This window comes from Pelobates fuscus, chromosome 4 (assembly GCF_036172605.1).
Source record: "Pelobates fuscus isolate aPelFus1 chromosome 4, aPelFus1.pri, whole genome shotgun sequence".
NCBI lineage: Eukaryota > Metazoa > Chordata > Amphibia > Anura > Pelobatidae > Pelobates > Pelobates fuscus.
Window position 1 is genome coordinate 176,156,385 of NC_086320.1, and position 19,350 is coordinate 176,175,734.

The window sequence follows — 19,350 nt, forward strand, 5'->3', positions numbered from 1 at the left end:
TTAGATCATTTTCATTAATATATTTTACATATATACTACTTGTTTTAATGTTTTCATGCAAAACTAATCTCATTGCCATTTCATAGCCAACTGACAGTACTCGCCACCTGTTAAGCAAAAGTGAGATGGAGCACCCCAATGTATATGGACTGTTTTTTACATGTATACCTAGACCAAGCCAACAGTCGCAACGTCTTGGACAGGAACTGTTTTTAGTAGTGAATTTATTTATTTTATGTGTAGTAGAGCTTATTTATTTATTTTACGTCTCTGCCTCCAAGAGATGCTCAAATCGTTGAAGACCCTATCGTGGAAGAAGAACTGGCCCCAGCTGTAAAGTTCACAAAACCAAATAAACACTACCTGATGGTCTACCCTTGAGATACTATACGCTGTTCCCAATACACTATACCCATGCTTAATTACAGCATCCAACACCATGCATGATGACTTAGTTATTCTGTAGCAGACATTGTCTGCTCATATCATCTTGCTCCCTAAAGAAAACAAGGGTGTGGAGTGCTGTGTGAATTGTCACCCACTTTCCCCCTTAAATTGTTTGCTAAAATTCTTGCCACCAGGCTGAACCACATCTCCCAACTCTGGTCAGTGTAGATCACGAGTAGGCAACATCATTAGGGGAGATGTAGTCCACAACAGCTGGAGTGCCAAATGGGCTTTATTCCCCACTGGAGAGTGAGAGACACCATTATTAGGTCACTTACTATGGTTTATCAGGTGTGTACCTACTGTCTACTGACGGAGGAGACAGAGTCAGTTGTGATTTTTTTACTGTTGCAACGCTTAGCCATGTAGGATTGTGCTCGATCCTGACACAGTGGAATCAGGCACTTTATACCTCCCTGTCTGCCCGTGTCTATGTCAATAATCAACATGCAAGAAAGTGCCCTCTTTCAACTTTGCTTTTTGTCCTTGCCATCAAGCTGGTATTAAACGCAGTGCGGGCTCACTCTTATATTAAGAGGCTGGAGGTGGGGGACGATGACATCATAACCTATCTGTATTGGCAGATGATTTACTATTATTCCTTACTGACCCTGCTTATTCCCTTCCCCATATTATGAAATAATTTTTACTTTATGGCACCCCCTCTAAATAGCATATAAATGGTTCTAAATCCAATCTTCTGTATGTTTCCATACCACCTGCTGATCTGCTGTTGCAAATACGATCCACCAATCCTTCCTGTTTGAATTTGTCTATTTCCTCTAGTAAGTATTTGGGTATCTGACTGACCGCTGACATGGTCCTCCTGTTTCACAAGACTTTACAGCCTACACTTTCTAGATTTTGCCAGAATGTGGAGGTATGAGATCTGCCACATATCTCATGGCTGGGTAGGATAGTCATCAAAATTAACTTGCTACCATGTTTATTGTACCCATTTAACCACCCAAATGTTTTTTCAGCTTGCTCAGATCGCTGTGATCTATTATATCTGGAGGAAAGCAGAGCAGTGCTTTTGTTTCCAAAGTTGAAGGGTTGCTTAGCACTGCCTGATTTTAAAATGTACTACCAAACAAAGGACTTCTGACAGAACAGGGATTGTACAAAATAGGTAATAATAGGGTAATTAGGTGCCTACACTCATTTGTTGTCATGGGGAGAGTATTTCAGCCTAATTTTATGGAAATAATAGACCAGGCTTGCTTCTTCCATTCAGATTATGGGTTTATTTCTGTTGAACATCAAAGCAGGTTTTACATTCAGCAGGTAATTTCACAGGATGGATGGCAATACAATGAAACAATAATCACAGAACCAGCATCTGGTTTATTTTATTTATTTTTGTAATTCTTTATTTTGATGTGCATTGGTAAAGTTTATGCTTATTGAAACACAGTATACAGAGTAAACAAAAATAATAGTAACCATAAAGCTTTTCCTACCATGTCTTAGAAGAAATGCTTGTAGCGGAGAGCTGATATTCCACAGCTATTCTCCACTTAAAATCCCAGTGAGGCTCAGGAACAAGTATTATAGATCCATAGAGTAGTAATTCCAGCAGGCAAAATAATCCAACAATATCCCAACAGCACTCCCAATAACTGGACGACACACAGCATCAGGAGCAGAACTGAACTTTTATTCCCACAGTCTCCTTTTAAGAGTTTCTCCCATGCAAGGGAGGGATTTACAAACATTAGGACATCAACCAATACAGTAATAGTTAACTCCCACACATCTCCTCCCCTCAATGTGACTCATAATCCTATTACTTGTACCATACAATTCCCCAAAACCTGGATGTACCCCAAAACCAGTAGATAGCATAATTCTTAGGGTACCGCCAGGTAGCCCTGATCTGGGTGAAGAATATATCCAAAATTCACCCAGATCGGACCAGGGGTTCGGGAGTTAGGTGGAGGGTGAAGTTTGAAAGACCGCACACGAGGTAGTATCCGATAAGGGTTCCATGTGTTTGGGCCCTGCGGTCGGTCTCCGTTCGGCAGTAAAAACATATAGCAATCCTTGCCATCCATACTTAATATTACATGTATTAGAGTTCCCTTGTTCGGTACTCTGTTTCTACCGAACGGGAGGTAGTTTGGTCCATCTGTTCAGTAGTTACAGAACTCTGAAGGTCTCAGCGGTGTTCGGTTGTTTGAGTGTCCGATTTGAGTTCCAGACACTCGACGACCAAACACCGCTGAGATTTTTATGCGTAAGATGGCCGCCGCGCATGGTTCGTATACCGAACAGCGGCCACCCAGGCATTAACAGTTACACATTAAGCTGCGGTTTGTGAGAAGTGTGAACGCTTAACGAGGCGCACACTTCTCACTGGGGTGGTCTGATGGTTCGGTAGTTTCATTCCTATGAGACTACCGAACACACATACAAAATTACACATATATACACGGATACAATAAAACGAATGCAGTCTTATATAAATATTACAGGACAGGCTTAATACAATCTGCTACAATGCTGCACGTTTATTTTTTTTATTACACAAGTGAACAATACTGGCTAAGCATAATGCAATATGAGAAAACTGAGCTTATGAGCTAGAACAAGTGCCGAGGCCAGATAAGTAAGTTGAGTAGCGATAATAAAAAAACATGCTGGTTGAGGGAGTAAATAAGGCAAAGCTTAAGGTAAGCTTGGTTAATCAATGAATAATACCACTGGGTGCTAAATTGCATGATGTGACATAATTCAAAAGAAATCAAAGAAACAGGTAATTGCAGTACTACGCGTATTAACCAAGGCATACCTAACTATGCTAATCACAGGCTCTAAATGAGTAGTTCAAGTCAGATTGTTTCCCTAGGAGGCCCCCATGGCAGTGGGACAATATCAATAGTAAGTGTTACACAGGGCAAAAGTACAAAATTGTATGGAGAATGATGGAGATAAAAGAAAACTGAACAGCAGGACATGTAGTTACCCCCTTGATCAAATTTAAGATAGAAGCCAAGGGACCATGAGGCTTGCATTGCGCAGTCTGTTTCATCATATGCCCTTCATAGGTAGAATACAGTCCTGTGCTAAAAAGTAATCCCATAGGCCTCCGAGTCCAGCTGTGCGCAAGTTGGTGCCTGTGAGTGATAGGAGCTGGAGTCCCTTCAGTTCATCAGGCTTGCCGCATACTACATCATCGGGCCGCCGTGCATCCGGGCTATGTGTCCTCTTGTGCAGGAGTGATGGGATCCGCTGCCATAATAGGGCTTTACCAGCTGTCGGAGCTGTGGCTTTTCGTCGGGGGAACTCTGGTGGTCTTCAGAAGGCAGGTTTATTAATCTGCTGTAGAGCAGGTTGGTGCATCATGTGCGCCAGCTTTTGCCAGAATGCTGCAAAGATCTTGTTCAGTTGGATCATCGCTGGACCTGCTGGAGCGCATGTTGTCGGCCATCTTGGGTGAGTCGCCCATTCTTTCTACCCCTATGGCTTTATCTCGAGCCCTGACTGCTCCAGGGCAACCTTCCAAGAGTGAGCCGAGATCACCCTGGGGGGTAGGGGGTAAAGGGGCTTGTGCACACTGCTGATTTCTTCTGAGAACCCCCAGGATAGGAGAGCGGCCATCTCTCCCACCCGGTGCGCAATAGGCCGTAAAGTAAAGCAGGAGATAAGCATGTTCCCATTGGGTCGCTGATTATAAGACTTCATGGCCCCTGGCATGAGGACCTAGTAAGTCACAAATTTATTTCCCGATTGCGCTGGATAAGGCTGTAACAGGCTTAAATGGTCATGTTGGTGCGGGAGCTCGTGCAAAACACAATTTCAGCCATGATAGTCAGGCCCCGCCCCCCCAAGCATCTAGGTTATAAACAGAATCAGAGAGTATGCTTCCCAGTGACAAAAGAAAACATGGAAAATCAGGTAGAATCAGTAAAGTGGAGATATGGCATCACAGTGAAAAACAGGATAAAAAATCAAAAAGTTGCACATGAAAACAGGCCCAATCAGCTAAAAGATGATTTGACCTTCAGTAGCCTGGATATGTGTTTAATATATCTCTAAGAGATGATTGTTGACTTATATAAGGTGAGACACAACAAATGACCTTTTTTAATGTTTAGTATTTGGTTAATTAAAAAAATTCTCCAACCCTCATGGTTCCACTACAATTGCAAAATAATTAGTGGCATCTACAAGTATATTAATATACCCCTTTTCTCTGTGAAGTGCAATCCACCACTTTTTTTTTTTTTTTTAAAGGAGTGTGAAGATGCTTCTCTCACGGTGTGTGTGCATTTACAATTATTTTAATTTTGGGGGGAAATTTCAGACGCCCTTCCAAGAAATTTACACATGACCTCTGGATATGTCATCATATTACTGCACATTAATAGTATCAAAACACAAGAAATCCACTAGACAAATAACAACCACTACCAAAAAATTTGCAATCTTTTTTCCTGAAACCATTATCATTTGAACATGACTACCTTTGGGCATTCTGAATATTTATCAATCCAAGATTGCCATATCCTTGTCTCCATTTTTGCCTGTGCAATAAAAAAAACTTTTTCCATTAAAACAAAATGATTAATATGGCTTTTTGGTTCTCCCTAACTTATCAGCAGGGGCGGGCTGGGCCGGGGGGCAGGGAGGCAATTGCCCCCCAGGCCGCCCGAAATTATTTTAGGACCGGCCGCGGCGGGCCGGCCCTTTAAATGCTGCAGCCGCCGAGCACTCTGTAAAGAGCGCTCAGACGACTGCAGCTGCTTTTCCCTCCCCTCCCCTGTAGGTGGCCGAGCTGCGGTCCCGGCCGGAGTGATGGGAAGGTGCACACTGAGTGTGCACTTCCTGTCAGTCCGGCCGGGTACAGGAAACAGAAACTCCTGTTCCGCGCGGAACAGGAGTTTCTGTTTCCTGTACCCGGCCGGACTGACAGGAAGGTGCACACTGAGCACCTTCCTATCACTCCGGCCGGGACCGCGGACCGGAGTGCAGCTCGGCCACCTACAGGGGAGGGGGTAAGAAGAAGGGGGGGAGAGAGTAAAAAGAGGGGAGGGGGGAGAGTAAAAAGAGGGGAGGGGGGGAGAGTAAGAAGAGGGGAGGGGGGGGAGAGTAAGAAGAGGGGGGAGAGTAAGAAGAGGGGAGAGTAAAAAGAGGGGAGGGGGGAGAGTAAAAAGAGGGGAGGGGGAGAGTAAAAAGAGGGGAGGGGGAGAGTAAGAAGAGGGGAGGGGGAGAGTAAGAAGAGGGGGGAGAGTAAGAAGAGGGGAGGGGGGAGAGTAAGAAGAGGGGGAGAGTAAGAAGAGGGGGGAGAGTAAGAAGAGGGGAGGGGGAGAGTAAGAAGAGGGGAGGGGGGAGAGTAAGAAGAGGGGAGGGGGGGAGAGTAAGAAGAGGGGAGGGGGGAGAGTAAGAAGAGGGGGAGAGTAAGAAGAGGGGAGGGGGAGAGTAAGAAGAGGGGAGGGGGGAGAGTAAGAAGAGGGGAGGGGGGAGAGTAAGAAGAGGGGAGGGGGGAGAGTAAGAAGAGGGGAGGGGGAGAGTAAGAATAGGGGAGGGGGGAGAGTAAAAAGAGGGGAGGGGGAGAGTAAAAAGAGGGGAGTGGGGGAGAGTAAGAACAGGGGAGTGGGAGAGTAAGAAGAGGGGAGGGGGGAGAGTAAGAAGAGGGGAGGGGGGAGAGTAAGAAGAGGGGAGGGAGGTAGAGTAAGAAGAGGGGAGGTGGGGCGAATAAGAAGAGGGGGGGGAGAGTAAAAAGAGGGGAGGGGGGAGAGTAAGAAGAGGGGAAGGGTGGAGAGTAAGAAGAGGGGAGGGGGAGAGTAAGAAGAGGGGAGGGGGAGAGTAAGAAGAGGGGGAGAGTAAGAAGAGGGGAGGGGGAGAGTAAGAAGAGGGGGAGAGTAAGAAGAGGGGAGGGGGAGAGTAAGAAGAGGGGAGGGGGAGTAAGAAGAGGGGAGGGGGAGTAAGAAGAGGGGAGGGGGGAGTAAGAAGAACACAGGGAGGAGGGGGAGTAAGAACACGGGGGGGTGAGAACACACAGAGGGAGGAGTGAGAGGAACACAGGGAGGAGGGGGGGTAAGAAGAACACGGGGGGTGAGGAGAACACACAGAGGGAGGAGTGAGAAGAACACAGGGAGGGTGGAGGGGGGATGAGAAGAGCACAGGGAGGGTGGGTGAGTGTGAGAAGAGACCGCTAGGGGAGGGTGGGGGAGAGGAGAGACCACTAAGGGGCAGGGGAGAGCTCTAAGGGACAGAAGGGACAGCTCTATAGGACAGGGGGCAAGACAGGGAGCTCTTTAACACTACGCGCACACACACACACACACACACACACACACACACAATGCATCCCTATACATACACAGAAACACACAATGCACCCCTATACATACACAGAAACACACAATGCATCCCTATACATACACAGAAACAGAACATGCTTCCCTTACACACAGAGAAACACACAATGCATCCATTACACACACACAATGCAACCCTTACACACAAAGACAATGCATCATTTGCACACATACACAGAAACATACAATGCAAACCCTTACACACACATGCAAACACACACACTGTTTTTCTTACATACACACAGAAACACAATGCATCTCTTACACTCAATGCACACACATACAGACACACACCTTGCATCCCTTATGCATACAAACACAGATTCACACAATGCATCCCTCACACACAACCAGAAACACATAATACATCCCTTATACACAAATACACACTGCTTCCACTACACACAAACACACTGCATCACCTGCACAAACTGGTATCCCTATACACTACATACCATAAGCACACATATGAGATAACACATAACACATCCCCTACACACTCCACTCCCTGTGAGCGAGCTCATGGGTGGGTGGAACATATAAGTGGACTTATGAGTGGGCCTTATGGGCATACTCACCGCCAGGCACTGGGGCCCAGACCTTGAGCTGTGTAAGAGGCCCCCAAAAAATGGAGCTGCTTCCAATTCTCCCAGAACGTTGAATTTTGTGACCACAGTTGCAAACAGCCTCCAGAGGTCCTGTTCTACACCAGACCAGTGGAGCCAAACTGCAGCCCATCATCATCCTCATCTAATTGTAAGTAGGCAATCTAGTATATTATTAGTGACACTAATCTATAATTTACCTCACATTAAAGGGACACTATAGCTTAATTAAGTGGTTCTGGTGTCTATAGCTGGTCCCTGCAGGCTTTTTAATGTAAACACACACTGTGTGCAGCACTGGCGTTAGTTCATATGCAGATCATATGGGTGGGGCATTGTGATGTCACATGGGGGGGGGCGGCAAATTAATATTTTGTCTAGGGCGGCAAAAATCCTTGCACCGGCTCTGATCCTGGGCAGGTGCACCAGTCTACTGGTGACCCACAGGAGGGGAGTGCACTGATTGCACTGATTGCACTGCACTCTCCTCCTGCCCAGACCCGTCTTGACCGCAGTGCAACTGCCCTCTGCCCCTAATTTACAGTGGCTCACACTCACAACAAGCAGTGCCTAGAGCCTTTTGCAGAGACGGAAACAAAGAGGTTCTGCGGCAGCTGGCCGTCCTGCAAGCATTACATTAAACAGCTGTTCCCCATGCAGCCACAGGTGGCGTTGTGCTGGGAGACTGTGATTACTCTTCACTTCCTCCCAGCCTACAGAGCAGCGCATGGGGGAGAGAGGAGGAGGCATGATTTAATCTTGAATAAATCCTCTAAGCAAACCTTTATAAATTTGGGGGGGATCAGCTCTGTTTCCACAGTTTATTGGTGTTTACTCTCATCTCTGTATTAATATTGAGGGATGTCTAAGTAGTAACATCAGTGTGTGTCAGCAGGGCCAGCCGTTAGGGTGGGCAAGCTGTGCGGTCACGCAGGGTGCCATGACAACAGAGGCGCCCGGCGGCCAACACAGCTCACAAGTTGGGTACACCAGCATATTTAATTTAAACGATTCGCTGGTGGTCCACTGGTGCGCACCAGCAGTAGGTGCAGTCAGATCATATCCTCTCCCTCGTGGTTCCGGCGCTCAGTTAGTGAGTCAGAGCACAGGCTCAGAGATTCTCAGCCTGTGCTCTGACAACATTGAAAGTCAGAGCCGTGAAGGAGCGGGTATGGCAAAGAGCTACTGATTAGCATAACATCAATATCCGTTATAAAACCAGAAAAAGGTGGGCATGGACGGTGAACTGATTTGGTGGCGCAATGGGCCACTTGACTGGTTTTGCCCCCCAGGCCTAAGGCTGCCAGCCCTCCCCTGCTTATCAGGCTCTGACTTTTCCAATAACGTACAATAGTCAGCTTCATAGCTAACAAAATATGTATAACCAAACTCCTGCTAGTTGCTGCTAGAGTTAATTAAACAGATTATCCAACCCCCATGGTCCTACTACAATTGCAAACTCATTATTAGAGGCATCTACAAGCATAATATTATACACCTTTTCTCATAGTCAACAAAATATGTATAACTAAATTCCTCCTAGTTGCTGCTAGAGTCTCTAACCCACAATGTAGTAGGGCAATGTTTGGGTGAGGGCTAATGTCCTTATTTATCAGACTCTATATTTTCAGAAAGATCCCCTCCCAGGTTTTTTGAATAAGTTTACACTCCCACCATATGTGTACACTACTCCCTGGGGCCTCTCTACATCTCCAACAAACATTTGTAATCTTGGGGTCGAACTTATTGATAGTTTGAGGGACAATATACCATCTAAACATAACCTTAAATTGGAGTTTCTGTATATTAACACAATGTGTGGATCTTTTAGTGAAATTCCAATTTCTAGCCCACAATTTCCACTCCTGTCCTATCCCTACCTCCAATGACCATCTCGTCCATGGTTTGGGAAACCTCTCAGAAACCAAGCTTTCAACTACTTGATACCATCTTTTAATAAGACCCAATTGGGAGTCATTGCTAAATAAATCCTCATCCGCCAATTAAAGAAGGTACTTAAACACAGACCGGCAGACCAGGAGGATGCATTTGCTCTTCAACCCAGCTGAGGAAACTACACCCTGTAGTGAAACGCGTCCTGGGATTTTATTGTGGACATTGTTCCGTTTTTATTGTTTTACCTATTTAAAGTGTAACGAATAAAAGGAAAAAAAAAATTCAACTTTCCATCCTGGTGACCGGTGACTCTTTTGCATCTTAGGGAGTGTAGTCCCTTACTACACACTACAAGACTGCAGAGCCATAGGGGCTCTAGGTTTGTAAGTATAATTCTTACTTACCTCTCCACCATACTTGGGATACATATTGTGCTACCCTATTGCGGTCTCCTTTTTGTCTCCATTTTTCTTAGGACCACATACAACATTCCTATATAGGGGTGGGTCGCCTAAATGGACCCGAAGCCATCCACACCAGAGCTAGGTTTAATAGCTCTATGTTTGTGAGTGTTCCTATGTTTACTTTCAGATTAAGTCTATATTAATACGATTTTACACTATGTGGATATCTTTTACATTGTTACAGAACCCGATCCCATTTGACCTATCACACGCATAAGTCTGTATTTTGGGTGTAGACTACCATCCACCTTTTAGGTAATTACCATTCTTTACTGCATATTTATAATAAGCGCTACACTATCTATATTTTTTAAATAAATACTCAATTTGCAAAATAAATGGCTCATTCTCATTTTTAGATTCATGTCTTGCTACATAAGATCGAATTCAATATATATTTAAATATTGATTTGTTGGAATGTTAAATTCTTGATTAAGTTGATCAATATTTTTACATTTATTCCTCAAGAATAGATCTTTAGCCTTAATCTTATTTTTATTTGGCAATGTTGATAAGTCCAGGTCCTTTATCAAATCCTCGAATATATAGACAGGAACCTCAACTATAATGATTTTCATCTGATGTCTTTTTAAAAATGTGAGCCAGAGTTGAAATAGCTTCCCAGGTATACTATTCATTGAGAGTTGAATACGCTGGTTTACCAGCTCATGATCCATCCACAGTAGGCTCTCCATGTTACTTACTCCTAGGAACTCTTGTTCTTTTTCATACCATCCTTCCATTTTGGAAGAAGGGCAATGGAATTTATATACATAGACGAGCATATTAGCCTGGATGTATTCAGCCCCCGCAGTCCTTATTTCTATATAGAGCTTCTGTCTTAATACGAGGCTTTTTATTGATCCAAATAAATTTACTTATTAACCTTTGAAACTTTTTGCACCAAGCTTCAGGACTTGGTATAGGTATCCTTCTAAGACGATATAACCATCTTGGGAGTATACAGGCTTTTATGAGATTTATTCTACCTAAAATAGATAGGCTCAATGCCTTCCAATAAGCCAACTGCCTTTTCAACTCAATAAACAAGGCATCGTAAGTCAGATTTAATGTATGACCCATATTATTAGGAATGAGTATGCCAAGATATTTTAAATGGGTTTCTGTCCATGAAAAGGGATATTCATCGGTCAACCTACCAAGCGTCTCGGGATCTAATCCTATTGGCAAAGCCTGTGTCTTCTCAATTCTAATTTTATAGTTTGTTAGCCCTCCAAACTTCTTCACCTCCATCAAAACCGTCTCAAGTGACCTTTTGGGGTCAGACAGAGTCAGCAGGACATCGTCCGCAAATAAGTTTAGCTTGCATAACCATTTGCCTATCTTAATGCCGCTAATGTTTTCCTGGATCCTAATTTTAGATGCCAAAGGTTCCAACGTTTGGATATACAGCGTAGGTGCCAGCGGGCACCCCTGACGAGTTCCATTACATACTGGAAACTAATCAGAATTAACTCCCTGCCCTACAATTTGTGCAGATGGTGATTTATATAAGGCTATGACCAAGCCAATGAGCGCCTCTCCGAAGTTAAAGGCTTTAAGAACCTCTTCGCAAGGCCTTTTTCTGCATCTAGAGCCAAAAACATTGATGGAATTTTATGATTTATAACATAATGAACTAAAACTGTACGAGTGTTCCCACTTGCCTGCCTGCCCTTAATAAACCCCAATTTATCCTGGTGTATAATATAAGATATAACATATTTTATTGTTTTTTCAATTACCGAGGAATAAATGTTGGTGTCAATATGACATAGTGTCAGGAAAACGGGTTTGTTTTCCTGACAATATAGTGATCCTTTAAATATTCTAGATTTTAAATTAGCACTACAGTCAACATATAAAAGCAAGAAAGACAGGTCCCCTAGCCTTCTTTCTTGCTAAATGTTGGTGTCAATATGACATAGTGTCAGGAAAACGGGTTTGTTTTCCTGACACTATAGTGATCCTTTAAATATTCTAGATTTTAAATTAGCACTACAGTCAACATATAAAAGCAAGAAAGACAGGTCCCCTAGCCTTCTTTCTTGCTAAATGTTGGTGTCAATATGACATAGTGTCAGGAAAACGGGTTTGTTTTCCTGACACTATAGTGATCCTTTAAATATTCTAGATTTTAAATTAGCACTACAGTCAACATATAAAAGCAAGAAAGACAGGTCCCCTAGCCTTCTTTCTTGCTTTTATATTAACTTCCCCTTAATAAAATATATTTTTGAGGCCTTATTATAGCTGAAACTTACCTCCGTTCCAGCGCCGAGATCCTCGGTAGGCTGTGCCCCCTTTTTCATCAAAATGACGAAGTAACAGGGCTCAATCAGACGCTTCTCTTAGAGAAACGTCATAGCGATCTGGTGCGCATGCGCAGCTTGAAGCTGCACCAATCACATTCTTCATAAAGCAGTATTGAATGCCACCCTATGAATGAACACTGAGCGCTCTACCGCGCATGTGCGTGTTCGCAAGTTGAGCTGACTGGCAGCTCAGCTCGCTGTCTATGCCCGACCCCCTCCTACCGCAACCCTCTAGCCCAATGTATACAGTATACAAACACTATATGTATAGAGATATCTCTATATATAGTGTTTGTACACAAACACATACATTGAAAATACATATTGTTAAACATACATACACACTCTATCTATCCATCTAATTCTATCTCTCTATTTCTCTTACTCACACACACACACTCACTCACTTACTCTTTCACACACTCACTTACTCTTTCACACACTCACTCACTCCCGCACACTCACTCACTCTCTCACCCACCCACACTCACCCACCCACATGCACTTACTCACTCACCCACCCTCTCACACACACTCTCACTCACTTAGTCACCCACCTACACTCACTTACTCACCCACCCACACTTACGCACACTCATTTACCCACCCACATTCACCCACACACACTCACCCTCTCACACACTCAATTACACACACTCACTCACCCACACTCATTCTATCACCCTCACAAAATAAGTTTACTTTTACTGGATCCTCCTGCTCGGTCTCCAGTCTCCGGTCTCCTACCTGTCAGCCTGAGCTGCTCTGTGTGAAGATCTTATCTTCCCACACTGTTGGCTCTGATTCCTGACAGGCTCCGGGGTTACTACAGGACACAGGATGTTCGTTCACAGTGCCTCCTGTGTCCTGATAGCACGATTGATGTATTCAGCCAAGCGTGAAGACGTCAAACGAGATTAATGCAAATTAGGCAGCACTTAACACGGGAATCCCTCTGGTGGCCGTCTGAGTGACGGCCACTGGAGGTGTTCCTATCTTCCAAGGTAAATACTGTGTTTTCTCTGAAAATACAGTGTTTACATGAAAAGGGCTGCAGGGAGCTATTGTACTCACCTGAACAACCACATTAAGCTGAAGTTGTTCAGGTGACTATAGTGTCCCTTTAAGTTATCCCTTTTAAGTTGGTTTGATAAAAGCTTATTAGCTCTGTTGCCAAGATAACACACTTTTGTCTTGATTTTGCTATGATCTTATTTACTCTAATATTCGATCACTTATATCCTTCCTAATTTTTATTTATTTTATTCTTCCATCCTTGTTCTCTATTATATTTAACCTGGTAACGTCGGACAATTAACATACAAAGAAGCTAAGTTCTCACGCCCCTTCTTTCTGTTCTGAGCCTCTAGTTTAATTAAATGGCCCCTCATTACGCTTTTAAAAGCGCACCATTTCATCGGGAGACTTACATCTCCTGACTTTAATAGACTATTTAGATTTTCTTTTTTTGATTACAATCATTTAATTTCCAGGTTTGTGAGGATTTCTTATAGTTGTATCGCAAATCTAGGACAACCGAGTCATGGTCTGACCATGACACAGGAACTATTTAAATATTTTTACACTGCTGAGTAGAATGCTGGTCCACCAGAATCATATATATATGGGAATACGTATGATGTTGATTAAAAAAAAAGTTAAAATCCCTATCATCCTCCATGTTTCATAGAGTTTGAATTTCCTGAGGGTGCACTGAAAACCTCGAACCAAGCCTTTAACTACTGGGTTATATAGATCCTTGTCTATCCAGAGCTGGGTCAACCACACAGTTAAAATTCCCCAATACAATATATGTTCCCTAAATCAAACTCTGCACCTTATTCAAGACTCCATTTACAAAATGAACTTGGTTCTTATTTGCGGCATACAGATTCAAAATGGAAATCAGCTTGTTATTTAGTCTACAAACTTCATAAGCAAAGCTTATGAACACATCCATATGTAATCTCTTTCAAGAAAAATAATACTACACAATGTTGTTGTTACCCTTCATAGATGACATTTCTCACTAAGGATATTTCTCAAAATTGAAGTGGCATCTTCAGCTTTCCAGTGTGTCTCCTGGATTACAGCAACATCAATTCTTGCTTTATTTACATTTCTATCAAAGTGATACGTTTTTGGGGACTATTTAATCCTTGAACGTTCAAGGTCAGGAATAGTGTTGTCGCGAACCCGAAACTTCCGAACTTCCGCAAATGTTCGCGAACCGGCGAACCGGGCGAACCGCCATTGACTTCAATGGGCAGGCGAATTTTAAAACCAACAGGGACTCTTTCTGGCCACAAAAGTGATGGAAAAGTTGTTTCAAGGGGACTAACACCTGGACTGTGGCCTGCCGGAGGGGGATCCATGGCAAAACTCCCATGGAAAATTACACAGTTGATGCAGAGTCTGCTTTTAATCCATAAAGGGCAGAAATCACCTAACATTTACACCTGTCCTCAAAGCCCCTGATACACACTGACACAGAGCAGAATAGAGACTGTTCCCCGTCCTCAGAGACCATGATACACACTGACACAGAGCAGAATAGAGACTGTTCCCCCTACATAGGGTCACTTGGCAGGTATGGATTGACACCTGTCCTCAAAGCCCATGATACACACTGACACAGAGCAGAATAGAGACTGTTCCCTGTCCACAGAGACCATGATACACACTGACACAAAGCAGAATAGAGACTGTTCCCCGTCCACAGAGACCATGATACACACTGACACAGAGCAGAATAGAGACTGTTCCCCCTACATAGGGTCACTTGGCAGGTATGGATTGACACCTGTCCTCAAAGCCCCTGATACACACTGACACAGAGCAGAATAGAGACTGTTCCCCCTACATAGGGTCACTTGGCAGGTATGGATTGACTTCTGTCCTCAAAACCCCTGATACACACTTACACAGAGCAGAATAGAGACTGTTCCCTGTCCACAGAGACCATGATACACACTGACACAGCGCAGAATAGAGACTGTTCCCCGTCCACAGAGACCATGATACACACTGACACAGAGCAGAATAGAGACTGTTCCCCCTACATAGAGTCACTTGGCAGGTATGGATTGACACCTGTCCTCAAAGCCCATGATACACACTGACACAGAGCAGAATAGAGACTGTTCCCCATCCACAGAGACCATGATACACACTGACACAGAGCAGAATAGAGACTGTTCCCCCTACATAGGGTCACTTGTCAGGTATGGATTGACACCTGTCCTCAAAGCCCCTGATACACACTGACACAGAGCAGAATAGAGACTGTTCCCTGTCCACAGAGACACAGAGCAGAATAGAGACTGTTCCCCGTCCTCAGAGACCATGATACACACTGACACAGAGCAGAATAGAGACTGTTCCCCCTACATAGGGTCACTTGGCAGGTATGGATTGACACCTGTCCTCAAAGCCCATGATACACACTGACACAGAGCAGAATAGAGACTGTTCCCTGTCCACAGAGACCATGATACACACTGACACAGAGCAGAATAGAGACTGTTCCCCGTCCACAGAGACCATGATACACACTGACACAGAGCAGAATAGAGACTGTTCCCCCTACATAGGGTCACTTGGCAGGTATGGATTGACACCTGTCCTCAAAGCCCCTGATACACACTGACACAGAGCAGAATAGAGACTGTTCCCCCTACATAGGGTCACTTGGCAGGTATGGATTGACTTCTGTCCTCAAAACCCCTGATACACACTCACACAGAGCAGAATAGAGACTGTTCCCTGTCCACAGAGACCATGATACACACTGACACAGCGCAGAATAGAGACCGTTCCCCGTCCACAGAGACCATGATACACACTGACACAGAGCAGAATAGAGACTGTTCCCCCTACATAGAGTCACTTGGCAGGTATGGATTGACACCTGTCCTCAAAGCCCATGATACACACTGACACAGAGCAGAATAGAGACTGTTCCCCGTCCACAGAGACCATGATACACACTGACACAGAGCAGAATAGAGACTGTTCCCCCTACATAGGGTCACTTGTCAGGTATGGATTGACACCTGTCCTCAAAGCCCCTGATACACACTGACACAGAGCAGAATAGAGACTGTTCCCTGTCCACAGAGACACAGAGCAGAATAGAGACTGTTCCCCGTCCACAGAGGCCATGATACACACTGACACAGAGCAGAATAGAGACTGTTCCCCCTACATAGGGTCACTTGGCAGGTATGGATTGACACCTGTCCTCCCTGCGCGGTGGGTGGGGGGCATAAATCACAATGGGACAGACCTACTGATAGGAGTGGAGTATTGTTCATATCAGTTTAATACCTTCCGCGTCTCCAATCAGTGGACGTGTATATGGCAGCCATTTTAGGAACCGCACACCTGGGACCCGAGCAAGGTCACCTCGTTCAAACTGCTCTGGTTCCTTGATGAGCCAGCTGCCCGTGAGTTAACATGTCCCGTGGAGAAGCACTCTGTCCTGTAAAGCCTCACCACAAAAAAATTAAATAAATAACAGCACTCGGAGTGGTGAGTTTAGTAAATGTTCATATCAGTTTAATACCTTCTGCGTCTCCTATCAGTGGACATGTATATGGCAGCCATTTTAGGAACTGCACACCTGGGACCTGAGCAAGGTCACCTCTTTCAACAGGCGACATGATTTGGCCCTGTAAAACTCTCCTGGATAATATGTACAATTTCTATGGATATGGCAGTTATTTCTGTAACAGGGAGATGGAAGAAGATGCTTGGTCGGTCCTCTTACTTGAAATTTGGGGCACTGCGCGGGCAAGCTAATGTGCCACCAGATAGGAGTGGTGAGTTTAGTATTGTTCATATCAGTTTAATACCTTCCGCGTCTCCTATCAGTGGATGTGGAAATGGCAGCGATTTTTAATTGTTGAATCACCTCCCCTTTTTAGGCCAAGGTGGGAAGATGCTTAGACAACTGGTATATTGGTGCCATCTTGGAGGATTTTTTTTTGGTTTGGTTTTTGAAGCCACAGTGCTGCACCAGTGGGCCTAAAAATTAGGCATGTACACATGCCTGAAAAATTTGGTATTGTTGCAGCCGCTGCTGTAGCAGCGGCCAGAAAAATTGATGTTTGTTTCACAGGCAGAAAGTGCCCTAAAACATGGCGGCTTGAACCCTAGTTGGTGGCGGATAAGTCACGCAAGTCAAACGTCATTCAGAGCTAAAATACAGCAGCGTGGGGGGCGGAGCTTAACCAGCGAGCTAAACGGACTCCATCTCGACAAGTTCCCCAGTAAACGGCACAATCTATTAAAAATCCCAACACCCTCAGCCGATCCAACCTCCTCCAGCCCCCAGCTGGACTCCCTACCTACTCCCGAGCCAATCGATGCCCTTCTTTGCGGCTCCCACCCAGCAGAAGCGGAGACGGAAGGTTGGGGCCTACCCCACGCTCACAATCCCAGACCTGGAGAAACTACTCAGCGGCTAAGGAGCGCGACAAGCGCGGGACGAAGCCTCCCTCCAAAGGTCAGACCATCCGGCACACACACCAGCCACGGGCCGCCGCTCACAGCGCCCACAAGCCGTAGAACAAAACCGGGACATAGGGACCATGCTTCAAAGGCCTGCTCCGGCTACAACTACTCCCGCGGACACGCCGCGTACGGCGCCCGACTGCCAACACACGGATCAACCGGAGGCAGAAACAACCTCAGAAGCCCACATAGGGCCACAACACCAACTAGACCCTCCAGCAGACATGACCCCAACATCCAGGCATGATTTAAAAATCCTATTATCGGACTTCCATAAAATCCTTGCGGCAGAACTGGCCCCCATCAAAAAGGACATCACTGCCACTATAAACAGGGTACACACTAATGAAAAACAAATTGCAGACATGCAAACTCACCTAGCTGAGCTGCAAGAATCAATGCACCACCTTCAGGCGCAACAAAGAGCCATAATGGCACAGCAGACAACCATGGAGGAACGCCATCGGCGCACTAATATAAAAATTAGAGGCATCCCGGCAGCCATCTTGCCAGATGAACTACCGTACTACACAAGGCGCCTTCTGGCCACTATTCTGCCTCACACCACGGTCAAGAAGATGGTCACTGAGGAGATCTACCGCCTGCCTACGTCCTCAAAGGTACGCTCAAACACACCCAGAGATGTGATACTCAGGTGCCCAAATGTACACGACAAGATTCAGGTCATGTCTGCATTAAAAGGTAAAACACCCCTGATATTTGAGGGCGCTAGCCTAACCTTTTTCCAGGATCTTGCAAAGTCTACCCTCATGTGGCGCAAAACCTTCAGCTCCCTCATCAACAGACTGAGGGCAGCAGACATCACCTATCGATGGGGGGCACACGGATCCCTGGTGATACCACAGAACGGATCCCAACTCACACTTGCCTCCATGGAAGAGGCACCCACAATAATACAGGCCTTGGGACTGGACCCACCGACAGCCAACTCACCCTCAAGACCCTCTACTACCAATTGGGACCCAGAGCGCACCGCAACGTTTGTACCGCGGAACAGAAGCCCTCGGTCCTCGGACCCAAGACAGCCTCAAGGGACTGGCTGACAATGAGGCAAGTAGGGACACCTTCCCAGCGCTCACCTTTACCTCAGGTCTAAAGACTGCAAAGTTATTTTCATTGAACGTTTAACATTTCTTATAGTACCCCATTGTTCTTGGGGGCAACAATATATTTATATATATATATATATTTTTTTTTTTTGTGAGCCCAATTTTGGTAACCAAGTGCCGTTTTGGAAACGTTACCATAATTCCTACAGTTCGTACACTCAATGCGAAAATCACAATTGTTTATTACCTTGTTCTTTCTCCTGAACCCTGTTTTTGAGCCGGTGGCTGTCAGTTTGTAAGGTCTCCAAACATCTGATAGAGGTTAAAGCCAAGCTCAGTGTCCCATGACTAGGGGACATTACCCTCCTAAGGCTGAATAGGGGCACTAAAATTTAATAAACACACCTCACTTTCAAGCTACAAAAACAAAAAGATTAAATGGTCTGACAAAATGTATATATTGCTAAAGCCCATTAAATGCTGACCTTATATAGATGACTAATCTAGAATACTGAACAGTAGCCGGCCTTTAAGAGGGCAGCATAGTAAAGGTACAGGTTGTATACGACCCATTACCTACCGTCAAAGTGTCCATATGGCAACGTACATTATTCTGCAAAGATTAGGGTTTGTCCTGCACTCTTAGTGAGTGTAGAGCTTTAAGCTCGAGGGTTTGTGAAGTCTAAAACGAGTCAAGAATTGCATACAA